This window comes from Tupaia chinensis, unplaced genomic scaffold (assembly GCF_000334495.1).
Source record: "Tupaia chinensis unplaced genomic scaffold, TupChi_1.0 Scaffold000288_2, whole genome shotgun sequence".
NCBI lineage: Eukaryota > Metazoa > Chordata > Mammalia > Scandentia > Tupaiidae > Tupaia > Tupaia belangeri.
Window position 1 is genome coordinate 1,172,120 of NW_006159773.1, and position 13,582 is coordinate 1,185,701.

Genomic DNA, 13,582 nt, shown 5'->3' on the forward strand with positions numbered 1-13,582 from the left:
AGAGCCGTGCAGCCTGCAGCACTGGCGGGCAGGTCAGAGACTGCTTCTGAAAAGGCCTGTTTTCTCTAAACCACCCCTGACACTCACTGTTAGGCACTCAGGGGTCTAAAAGAACCAGAAGTGGAACTGTAACACAAGCAAAAGAAAATACTGCAAAAGCGAATGCACACATGTTGTAAAGAAAGCAACTCTCAACTTCAGGACTTGTTAGGTATAACTTGGTAAAGTCCGTACTTTTGAAACCCTCATTTTGCTTTGTACATATAAATATTCCATCTGAGACGGGGCATTTCTAGAACTCCAGCTGACTCATAAGCAGACTCAGGAAGAAGCTCCCCTCTGCTGCCACAGCTCCATCCCCAAAGTGGCCATACCTCCACACTTGCTCTTGCCTGCCTTCTTTCTCTTTCTGTCTCTCTCTCCATCTCTATCTCTCCCTACTCTCTCCTTCTCTCTACCCCCTCTTTTTCCCCATCTCTTTCTATCTCTCTTCCCCTTATGTGTCTTTCTCCCTCCTTGTCACTCTCCCTCCCTCCTTTTCTCCCTTTACCCCTTTCTCTATTTGTCTCCCCACCCCCATCTCTCCCTGCTCCCTCTTCCTCCTCCACCCCCTTTCTCGCTCTCTTCCTCTCTCCACTCCCTCTTTCTCTTCCAGTTCCTCTCTTTCTCTCCCTATACCCTTCCATGTGTATCTTTTCTTCTCTATTATTCTCCCTCCCTCCTTTTTTCCCTCTCCTCTTCTCTGTGTGTCTCTCCCCCTCCTTTCTTTCCCTTTCTCTCTCCATTCCCTCCTCTCCCACTCTTTTCTCTCTCCCTTCTTCACCTGTCTCTTTCCTATACACACACTCACACACACACACACACACACACACACACATACATGCACCTCGAGAGAGAGAGACATTCCCTATGTGGGAAAGCCCCCATCAATGAGCAGCTGCAAACAGAAACCAGGGAAAGGCTTGCAATGACCCATAACCTTGAAGGCTTTTCTATTTGGGTCACTCATTTAGAATAACATCCACGTTAACCCAATGGCGGCAATCACCTAACCCAATATCTTTGTTCTGCCATTAAATCTGCGTGATCCTGGAGCCTGCTAAGACAGTCACACAGTCCCTTACGGTGGATGTTAAAATGGCATGGGATTTCTTTACCCGTGAAATGCCCAAGCCACCACCTCTTCCATGTCATTTCTCAAGGGCCTCACTCTTCCAGAGCTATCAGCCTTTCTTAGGAGCGAAGGATAAGCAACAACAAAGTAGTTGTAAGGAAAAAACTGTGAGAAACTCACTGAGTTCACACCCGTGCACATGCACATGTGAACAAGCTCCTCGTACCCATGATTCCTTAAAAAGTCATCCACGTTAAGTCACTTCCTAAATATAGGTCCAGAAATTTTTGCACATGTTTCATGTATGCATTCAAGATCTTTCCAGTGGATACTTTTTTTTTTAACCAAAGAAGTATTTATTTTAAATTTTATTTACTCATTCATTTATATTTTAATTTGACCAAAGAGAGAGAGAAAGCGAGAAAGCAAGTCACTAGGTTTGGGACTCAAACCCTGGTTGACCATGTGGGAGTGTCCAGTGCATTCACTGCCACACCACCTGCTGATCCCTCGGGTGGATATTTGAATAGAAAACAGTAATGTTTTGAACAGACCAACTTTATTATTATTTGTAAATGAGCCTCAATTAACTCATACATTTCTAGGATGTTTCTCCCTTATTTTCATGTTCTGTGAAATGAAGCAACTACTCTCAACAGAATGAAAGTCAGTACCAAATAGTTTTAGAGGAAGAAATGTAGTGTGGCTTAATCTAGCACCAAAGTGTTTTTGGTTGATGGTAAACTCCTATTTGGAAACTCATTCTTTCTTTTTCTTCTTTTTTCACTTGGGCAGTAGGGGATTTAATGTCCTCAGTGTTGTGTGAAGGTGTGGGTATAAATAGGAAATGCACGTATTTGATCAACTCGTGGGCTCACTGTACTGGAGACATTTTGCAAATGATATTTAAAGAGACAAACAAGGGAGAAAAAATAGTCACGTCTATCTAAAATAACTCCTGGTCCCTAAACATTTACCTATAATGGATTCTACCTAAAGCACATGGATTTCTAAAATATCAGCATTCTCCCCACTGTACATCTATTTTTCTAACAAGCACGAATAGGAATCAATTTGGGATTAGTTCTATCTAGTTAAACAGATGATCCTGACCTTTGTAACATCATATTGTTCTGTTCCGTTAGAGCAAAAACCATTTATTGAAAACCAAACCACAAATACAGCCATCTTCTCAAAAATAGATCTAAGATCAAGAAGTATAAGATAGTGCATTTGATTAAAAATAAAAATTTTATTTTATAAAAGAAAGATTACTAAGACCCAAAGGGAGGAAAGAAAAACTGGGTTTGATTACTGTGTGTTAATGAAATGTGCTAAGATATGCATATGAGGGTTCCCTGGTCCCCACATGGAGAGAAGATAATTTTGCAAATCTTAAATATCTTTATTTCTGGTTCTGGTTTTGTCACTTATAGTGAGGCTAGGTCCAGAAGCTCATCGCAGTACCCTCTGGCTGTGGTCACCATGACCAAAGTATCAAGGTGCAGAGAAAGGCCAGAGGGCGTGGAATCAGGCTGGGGTCAAATCCAGCCTTTGTCCTTGTACTCGTACCTGGACAGGTCACTTACTTTCTCCCAGTCTCAAATTCTCTATCTGCCAGTGAGAAAAACAATACCAATCTCCCAAGTGAGGATTAACTTTGACAAATGGGAAAACATCTCACTTATATCTGTCATGTACTAAGCCCTTAAAGCATGCTAAAAATGAAATTAAACCAGAACAAATGTCACCCTTTCTGTTAAAAGATAATGCTGCAAATGCACATACAATGCAACCATTAAGATTATTAGGTTTCAATGTGGAAACCATATTTTTAAAGCAGCCAGAGTGTTAAATGCATACTTGATGGTCCAGAAGTATGTGTAAAGATGATGAACAGAGACCCTGCCTTCAGCTCTAGGCTTCATCCACCACTTGTTACCCAGATGGCTCTGTGCATACATGGTACTTAAAATCTCTATGTTTCAGTTTCTCCATTTGAAAAATGGGGGTGATGATAAAAACCTAATCCATAGGATGGCTATCTGGAGTCGATGAAATAACATTGGTAGCATGTCTGGCAAGTGAAAAGTGCTCTAAAGGTAGCTAGCATTCAGAGGGTGCCCAAGGCTGTGAAACCAGCAGCTCCTGGTTTCATCCTTTACCAACTTTTGGCTCTAGTGTAGCAATAAAATCATACTCAAACCTCAGGAAGATGTCCAGCATTCATTATGCACTTTTGTTTGCTGCTTTTCATTTTTAGTGTTTGCTAGATTGCAAGTATTGTTCACTTTATGTTATTGGTACAAACTATACCTAAACTTACTAAGATGGATCGCATCACACATATGCACTTGCACCTACGTGTCTGTGCACACACACACATCATTCCTCTGGTGAGATAGGAATAGCTGGATCTATGCAAAGCCACAACTATTACCAGGAAAACGCATCATAGTTCAACAGGAATCTGAGTAGCATTATTCTGGACTCAAGTTAGAAGACTGTCTGTTCTGGGACCAGCAAATGGCGTAATAGTTACGTTGTCAGACTCGCACATAGTTGAGTGCAATTTGAGTCCCGGGCCCAGTGGCTTAAAACTCACATTGGATGTGTGTGCGTGCGTGCACAAAGTTCTGAGAAGAGAATGGAGGAGAAGGGATTCAACTTGGCCATCCTCCCCATGGTGTGATTTCTCACTTTCTGTTTCTCTGTCTCTCCAGTGAGAGCATAAGCCCAATAGCAAAAATCTCTCCAGAAGAAGAGAAGAAAAAAGAAAAAGAGTCACCTGTCCTAACCCTACCACTTAATCTTGGATAAATCATGTATCTTGTCCTCCCTGTATGCTTCCTCATCTGTAAAATACCTATTGGAATGCCTTTGGATTTTACGGGGTGGCTGGAAGGATCGAATCTGAAATACATAAAATACTGTACAGGCTTTGGTATCAGACATTAATATTATATATTAAAGATGGCATTATCACCAGACAAACATTAATGAGTATTATAAACAGATTAATAAAGATTTTATAATAAGTGTGTAAATAGCAAAATTAGTTAGATTCTACCTGGAAAGTAAGAACATCAAAACCCATTGCAAAACCAGTCTCTGTGACACAGTCGGTCTCAGACGACTGCAGAGATGGAAGCCATGTGCTTATGTGGTTCAAGTTGCCATCCATGTTAACCTGAAAACAAAAACAAAACAAAACAACATGCCATGTCCATGTGTCCAGGATCCTGACAGGCTACAGGACTGAAGGAGGGTCATCCTGACCTGGCCAAGCCCTGTGACATGTACCTCTCTCTCTTTCTCTTGTGTGTGCATGCATGTACTTTATCATGAACTTTAAACACGTTTTAAAAAAATGCATTCTGAACTCCAGGTCAATATGGAAATATATCTAAATTCTGTTCCCGGAGACCTCAAGAGGTTCTGGATCAAATGATTCTGATTAATAGAGTGGACAAATAGGGCTCACACTTTAATTTTGCTTCTTTCTATCTTTGAGAATATTTTCAATATTTCAATGTCTATCCCTCAAACAGCATAAGACCTAAATAAAAGTAAATCCAACAAAATCTGCTTAACTCAGGCTGCTTTAAAATAAGAGTTCATACAATGGGACAGTTGGTCCCCATCCTGGTTTAATATGTCTGCAGTACAAAGGGTCTTTGCTGCCTCCTGTTTCTGCAGGGGGAAAAAAAAAAACAGAAGCTTATTAAAATAAATGTAGACTAGGATTTAAGCTTCTAATAGGAATAGAAAAGCAATAATTGAAATAATAATATTTCTCTTTTTTTAAAGGTTATTTCTTATTCTTGCTCTACAATGTGAATAGTCATATTCAAATTCAAGGGTTACAGCATATATATGTAAAAATAAGAAATAGATTTTTTTTTCTAAAAGTTCCAGAGATTCTTTCAAGGATTAGCATGTAACCAAAAAGGCAGTTTTAAAAATAAATGTAAATAAACTATATTAAACAAAGTAGTTCATTTCTATTGGGTTGTCGGGAAAGGCATGATGCATTTTTGCATAGAAAAACATAGACAAGTACATCATGACTCTCCTGATGCCCTAATAAATAGCATTAGGCAATACATGGGTACGCAGTCTTTTCTTTCCCTCTGTCATTAGAAAGCATAGGCGTTAGAAGCTAATTAATTATGATTATGTGATTGTAATCATTATCATAAGTAACAATATCACAGGATGTAATATAGTTAACATGAGTACTTGCATGTGCTCACGTGTCCATGTGTACGTTCGTGTGTTTGCATATGTTTGTATGTGCACCCAAGCCCATATTCAACTAGCAGGCAGTGGTCACACATTCATCTTGTGAATGGCATAGATATCTTGTTCAAAATCTGATTAATCTGATTAAACTAGCGAGTGAATAATCCTTTAATCCTCTCAAGAATACAGTTTATGTCTGCTGAGTGTCAAATTTAAGACTGGTAAGCTGTAAATACTAAAATTTAAGTAAACGGAAAGAGAATAAGGCAGCCACCCAAAGTCAAACTGTTGTCATCTCTTTTGCAGATTCTGTCTTTTGTGGGTGACCTTCTCGGCTGAAACGGGAATGAGAAACATTAGGAAAAATAATAAATCATCCTCCGATGGTGGCTCCGTGGCAGCGAGCATATCAGTCATTGAAGACCAATCTGCTAGCATGTGCTTCCCTTTTCCCAACCACTTTAATTATAAATTAATGGATACTGCCTTTTGCTTCTCATTTTATTTTGGAGCAGAAATGTTTAACACCAGATAGTATTTATTTTATCGTTGGAAGACTATCTCAGAAGCTAAAAATTGCTAAATTTGTTTCACAGAGTCACAACAGCAAAGAAATGAACATCCTGCCATTAGAATCTCAGTCAGAGGCTACACTTTAGAAAATGTTTTTGATTTAGAACAACAGGGAGCTTTGGCCAGGTTACATGTATTGAGATGGCCGGGAGCTGCTTTTTCATTCTGCACCAATTTTAAATAATAACAATGAGATAAGGTCATGAGGGGAGATGGGTAGAGAAGGGCTGTGGTGGTTAGTTTCCTTCCCTGGGAAACTAAACAGTTAAAAAAACATTTATTTTAAACCAACTGGCTTGCTTGCTTGCTTAGAGGATTTGAACACCTACTTTTAGCTGAAATAGAGACATATCCCTAGCAGTAGTTTATAATCTCTGTAGCCCAAAATATTCTGTGAATTTGTTTACCTGAAGTGCCTTTTGTGTTAGTTGATATGAAAATGATCCCTTCCATCTAAAACCCTTGACTAATATGTGTTAAAGAGCAAAACTGCTAAAAGATTAATTTGACACTCATTTACTTTTTCATTTTCTTATGTGACATGAATCAGAGAGATCTGGGCTAATTAAAAACTGACCAACCCTCAGGAGCAGCAGATGGTTATATTGCTGAACTCCCATGTAGTCAACCACGGTTTGAGCCCCAGACCCAGCCGCTTAAAACTCACGCCGACCATGTGTATGTATGCCCAAAATCCCTGGAGAAGAAATAGCAGCGTGGCCCTGGGGTGGGGGCGATTTCTCGCTCTCTGTCTTTTCTGTTTCTCTCTGTCTCTCCCATGTGCCTTATAGCAAAAATCTCTATTTAAAAAACAAACAAACAAAACCTGGCCAACCTTTAAAAGCAGAAAGTCTACACAATGGTACAATAGTAATACAACATGCTTGGCAATACTGAAGCCATCTGGGAAGGTCCTAGGTTTGCGTCCCCAGATCTCCTTCATGTGTGGCTGTGGTCCTAGCTGGCTGAGGCTGGTGGTGAATCACAGCAAGAGGGCCCTGTTGGGGATATCTGTCCCTCTCTCTCTCATGGAAGAAATAAATAATCTTTTATAAAAAGCAGAAAGTCATTATTTTCCCTTAATTCCTCATGATGTGAGAAAATGAGGCAAAGGAGGAATATCCCTCTCAGTCTTGAGTGTAACTCCAGAGTCAATCCCCCAGACTAGGAAGAAAACTAGAGAACAGATCTGGTTACTCTACTCTGCACTGTTCTGGCCATGGTGTCGTCTCTTCTTTTTGACTTTTCCAGTGAAACCTGGATGTTCTGGCACCAGGCAATGCAGGGACGCCCACAGACTTCCCTGCATATTTTTGCTGGGATGGAGTAGCCTCACTTCTAGGTTTGCCCCAAACATAACAGACTAAGACGAGGGGTGAGGAGCTCTGGCCCTAGCGCCTCTAGCCATGCCCTCAGCCTGTTCAATCCCCTACCCTTGAATTGCTATCCTCTGTGAGTAAAGCTAACCTGAGTGTCTTCCTATAATGTTTACACATTTGGCCTGGTCTGGTATGTTTGGTCCTTTATTTTTAATCAGGTTGGCAAATGTCTCACATCTCTGGCCCATGTGTTCTGCTCCAGCTCTTTCTTCCCGTCTACATGATGGTAATGGCTTATGTAATTACTACTTGATACACGATCTGTTATCCCTGTGGATATTTAGATGCATATTATCTTTAACCCCATCGCCTTTGACAGTGAACTCCCCCCCCCCGCCCTATCCCGCATCCTCAGCTGGGGATCAGCTGGAGCCTGATCTAGAAGGGCAGGACCGTGCTCAGACCCTGAGGACCACAGACCTCATTACAGCTTCCAGACTGAGAGTGACTCCAAGCTGGGAGGAAGCAGGTAGGAGACTTTCTTAAGGTTCTACACAATTGACCAGGGAAACTGAGACTAGTGTGCAGCCACCTCCGTCAAAGTGTGTGAAAAGGAATCCCAATATTGGTAACAAACTGTGAAAAGCTTTTTTATCTTTGTTCAAGAAATAGGGCTCTTTTAAGACTGCAAAAAGTGGTATTTTTGGAACCAGAAGTTAGCATAATGGCTATGTCGCTGGACTCCCATGTAGTCGACCGCGGTTTGTGGCCCGGACCCAGTGGCTTAAAACTCAAGCTGGGCGCATGTGTGTGCGTGCCCAAGATCCCGAGAGGAGAATGGAGGATAAGGGATTGCGGGGTGACCATCCCCACTGGGGGGTGATTTCTCGCTTTCTGTCTCTCTGTCTCTCTCTGTCTGGCGAGCACACGCACCCTATAGTGAAAATCTCTCAAAAAAAATAAATAAATAAAGGAATGTGACATTTGAGATAACCTGCAGTCTTATTACAGAAAAACATGCAATTTCCCTTAAAAAAAAAAAGTGGTATTTACTAACTCTATAAGATCATTTCTGAAATTACAATGAGCCTAACTATAAATAAATAGCTAAAAGAATGTCTAGAAATTGTCATTTGTAATTTTGTTTTTTCTGATTATATATCCTCCAATTTATCATCTTTAGTCTTACCTTCTCAATATTCACTGTTACTCATATTACAGAAGAGTAGCCATACTCTTTTGCCTTTTCATGTCATGTAGTCAACGTGCCTCTCTTTGCCATTCATTTATTCATTTATGCAACAACTTGTCTACTGAAAGATTTTTTAATACATGGACATAATATTGCTATGAGTTAAAGTGATGTACGGTTCTACTTGTACATTGCTAGAGAGTCTATAGAATAGCCTACACAATCATTCATGTTACATGCATTAAAGAGCAACAGGAAGTCACTCAATCTCTGCCCTACTCATTCCTTGAGATTCAAAAGGCTGCTCCCAAAGCGTACTTGGTGAGGACAATGTAGAAGTCACAGCCACCCCACTCTCCTTTTCCTATGGTCGGGCCTGCTCACCTGGTTTTAGACTCAGCTCTTCCTTTTGATAGCATTTTAAGGAGAAGGTCGATACATGCGGCATATGGTGATATAGTCTAGAAAATCCTTGGTAAGAGAAATGAAAATTCTAAGGTAATAAGAAGGAGAAGTAAACAATTGACCTTTAGGAAATCTTAAGATTTTAAAATCTATTTCCAGCCCTGCCTTGATGGCTCAGTCTATAGCATACTGAACAGCAGTGCTGGAAGACACATGACTGACCATGGGTTTGTATCCCTGGCTCAGTGAACCTGAAACATGCCAGATGTCCATCCTTGAGCCTGAGATCCTGATGAGCTGGAGGGCTGAGTGAAAAGGATTGTGACATGATGAAACCCTGCTGCAAGTGTCTCTCTCTCTCATCATGACTGAAATAAAAAGTAAACTTTTTTAAAAAAGAAGATACCTATTGGTCGTCAGAAAAATCATGACACATTTTTGCATAGAAAAACAGAAAAATATGTCATGACTTTTCCAATAACCCGATTATTTCTAGTGATTTCCAAAAACAAATAAGAATTCCAGACGATGGGGTATTAGAGCCTACTTTTACATTGGATCCAAAACTTGTAAATCTTAGCCTCTGCCTCCTCCAGCTACTCAACCCTAGGCTATGGGAATTTAGACCAGCAGGTTCAGTGAGTGTTCCAGCTGAGAAGACCTATATTAACAGGCTCAACTCCACCAACTAGCGATTTCTAGTTTGGTCAAATCTTTGCCTAAGATCTGGGGTGGCCTCTGAGCCCTCAATAGGCCTTTGAGTCCCAGAACATCTCTAAGACAATCCACATTTGCTCAGATTAAATATCCAGGCCTGCCCTCAATTCCAGTGTCCAGATGCTCAGAGTTGTAATCCAATTGACTGGAACTCTAAACCCTTCCCAGCTCAAGCCAGTCTTTCTAGATAGTCCTGGGCCCTGTTTTTTATACCTTTAGCCAATGATTAGGTCTTCTTTCAAAATGGAAGGATTTGCCCCAAGAGACTACCATCCACATAACATTTGAAATGGCCATCACCAAGAGATTCCCACCATACCTCTGCCACCAGTTTAGACCTTCTTGAATATCTGCATTGACTTAGATCTTGCTCCACTTCACAGGTCCCACTACATACTATTATTTAATGTTGACCACTCTTGCAGTGCCTGAGAAACAGGTTACTAGTTATGTCTGTCCCACTAGCTCATGAGGTTTTAGCATCTGACTCTATTTGACTCATGCTACTAATGTCCTCATGGAAAATCTTTCCTGAGTTACACTACTAGGATCTACTGGGGAAGATTTCTAGAGGATGTAAGAAAATACAAGAAAGTATTTAGACATTTTATTGGTATTGAGTTTCTTCTAAAATTGACTGATGCTTGGAGCTCTCACAGGTCCCCAAGGCCAGCTGAGAACAAGCACAGAGTTCTTATATAAAAGAATTCATTCCTCTACCCTTTTTAAAAGAAATTTTTAAATTTAATTTTACTTATTATTTTTTAACTTGCTATAAGGCATGTACACTCACCAGAGAGAGACAGAAGGAGAGAGAAAGTGAGCAAACAAGCCACCAGGTTCAAGGCTTGAATCACGGTCAGCCATTTGAATCTAGTGCCATAACCACCGTACCACATGCTGGCCCCCATTCCTCTATTTTATAGTCTGATATAAGGGGACAGTGTCTATAACACATTCCAAATGTAATTACTTGTATCAATGCATTTCCTTTCTGGACTGTAATCCATCTAAAATATGGCATTAGTGACTTTTTTGTCTCTAGTACTATAGCAATCAACATGCAGTCAAATGCCTTAAAAGGGAATAAAAAACTGGGCTTTATCCACTAGTTTTTCTCCCCAGTTGTATGCTTTCAACATGCACTTTGACACAACTGCATAAAAATTCAAGAAACTTCATTTTATTGGTATTGAGTTTCTTCTAAAATTGACTGATGCTTGGAGCTCTCACAGGTCCCCAAGGCCAGCTGAGAACAAGCACAGAGTTCTTATATAAAAGAATTCATTCCTCTACCCTTTTTAAAAGAAATTTTTAAATTTAATTTTACTTATTATTTTTTAACTTGCTATAAGGCATGTACACTCACCAGAGAGAGACAGAAGGAGAGAGAAAGTGAGCAAACAAGCCACCAGGTTCAAGGCTTGAATCACGGTCAGCCATTTGAATCTAGTGCCATAACCACCGTACCACATGCTGGCCCCCATTCCTCTATTTTATAGTCTGATATAAGGGGACAGTGTCTATAACACATTCCAAATGTAATTACTTGTATCAATGCATTTCCTTTCTGGACTGTAATCCATCTAAAATATGGCATTAGTGACTTTTTTGTCTCTAGTACTATAGCAATCAACATGCAGTCAAATGCCTTAAAAGGGAATAAAAAACTGGGCTTTATCCACTAGTTTTTCTCCCCAGTTGTATGCTTTCAACATGCACTTTGACACAACTGCATAAAAATTCAAGAAACTTGTTCAACTGATTAAATTGGAAAACTGGATAATGCCATTCTTTGGGGGCATATGGGGATAAAGAAACCTTCCTGAGCCTGCTGATATAAACATAGACCAGTGTAGACACTCTGGAAACAAGCTGGTAGTACTTAGTTAAATTGATATTCCCAGTGTCCCAGTAATCCTGTGCCTGGATATAGTTCTCAGAAATATTCTCACACGCTGGGAGAATGCTCCATGACAGTTACTACAGTATTGTTTGTGATGGTGCGAAGTGGGAGGTAATCATGATGCCCATCACTTCTGGATAGGTAAAATATGGTAGATGCCAGGTACAAAGTATTCTGCAGCTAGGCCAACACTGTACTGCAGTAGATAAGTGTTATGCAAAGGAAGCCAGATCCCACATCCACAACATGGCTGGGGTTCAAACTCCAGCCTGGATAGCAACATGCTGGGCCCTTGTATATAGTTCAGAATCCTGATAGGATAGAGATATGGAAGAAGATTGCAGCATGACAGGCCCTGTTGGGGAGTGCTTTCTCTCTCTCTCTCCTCTCTCTCTCTCTCTCTCTCTCCACTCCCATGCATGCATGTACTCTCTATTATGCAAAAAACTAAATCAATTTCACTTATAAAAATAAAAAATAAAGTGTTCTGCAGCAGTTAGAAACAAAGGTCTGAATGTTTGTGCAGTGAAATGGATAGGTCTTAGAAACAATTGATCACAATGACAAAAAAAAAGAAAAGAAAAAAAAGAGAAAAGAATGAGCTATCAGCATAATGTAATTGTGTAAATTTAAAAAACATGAACAAATGTTTTACAAGAACTCATGAAAACAGAAGAATATTATTAAACACATTAAAATGGCTGCTTGTAGTGGGAGGAAGAATGGAAATGGCAGTAAGAAATTGAGAAACGAGAATCAAATGAGATACACAGAAAAATGATGGATGGATGGATTCATGGTAGAAAATGACGATGGTAATTGATAGAAAGATAGATGACATACAAATTATCAGTCAGTTGGTCAAGTGAGAAGCCCGTGCAGGCCAACAATATGGAGTTATGAACTAAGAAGTGTGATTAACAACATTCTGCACTTGAAATCCAGAAATAAAACTGTCCAAGAAAGCTGGTAAGTTTTTAGGGCAATAAGATATTATTGATGGAGCATACTCCATATTGAGGGGAAAAAAATACTAAATGTGAAGTTGTTTTGCCCACTCTTTACAGTGCCTATAAAACTCAGATTTGTCTTATCACATCTGGCTTCTTGATGTGGCATCTGTCCACTTACCAATCAACAATCAGAGCTTATAATGGGACTATCTACTAGCTCAGCATGTTGACAGAGCCATAAGCTTCTGCTAAATGGCAAGCTGAAGCAAAACAGCCACAAGTGAAGGGCAATAAACATCTTGTAAAAACATTTTAAAGTCCCATTCCACAGTCCAAAGTGCAGCAGTCTGGACTGTTCTTCAGGGTCTGACAGCCCAACTTGGTAAATACAACAACTAGACAGGTAATAACTGCTCTGGAACAGCTCAGCCTCTGCAGCCTGGACAAATCTAATGGCAATCCTCGCATGTTATCAATGGAGAGCAGACTTCCCCACTCTCACTCCCACCTCTAGCCATTCACCCCATGGATTGACAGTTTCAAATCCCAAATCACAAGAGAAATAACACTTTATTGTTTTGGAGAAAAATTCGTCCTTCAGAAGAGTCTCTTTCAGAGAACTAACATGTGGATGAGAGATTAGTAGTCGGGGGTTACGTGGTCCAATATGACAGCTACTAGTCACACGTGGCTCTTGAGCACTTAAAATGTGGCTAATTCAAGTTGAAACATTAAGATCTAGTATGACAAAGAGAATGTAAAATATCTCACTAATAAGTTTTATATTGATTACATGTTCAAATAATGTTTTTGAAATAATGCTTTAAGTAAAATATAGCAAGTTATATTCACCTATTCTTTTTGCACTTCTTGAAGTAGCTAGTAGAATATTTAAAACTACAGGGCCAGGAGGTGGCATAGTGGTAAAGGTGATGGATACCCAATGGCTGGCTCTGTGGTTCACGTCCCAGACCCAGCGGCCTGAGAAACATGCTGGGTATGTGTGCACGTATACCCAAAATCCCAAGAGGAGAATGAAGGAGAAGGAATTTTGGCATGGCCATCCTCCCTGGGGGGTGATTTCTTGCTTTCTGTCTGTCTCTCTGCCGAATGCACGTGCCCTATAGCAAAAACCTCTCCCCCCAACATAATATATAT

General features: G+C 40.1%; 1 long non-coding RNA gene across 3 annotated transcripts in view; it reads right to left on the reverse strand.

The window, feature by feature from the left end:
* LOC102469007 (uncharacterized) overlaps window positions 1-13,582 on the reverse strand; it is a 26,218-nt gene that overhangs the window by 1,507 nt on the left and 11,129 nt on the right. The window contains exon 3 of one of the 3 annotated variants that reach the window (XR_001370493.2): window positions 4,191-4,304. The exons of 1 other annotated variant lie outside the window; for it this stretch is intronic. This is a non-coding gene — a long non-coding RNA (uncharacterized LOC102469007). Of the gene's footprint in view, window positions 1-4,190; window positions 4,305-8,833; window positions 8,915-13,582 lie in introns of those variants that run through there. One more of the 3 variants, XR_003549670.1, reaches the window with a different exon arrangement.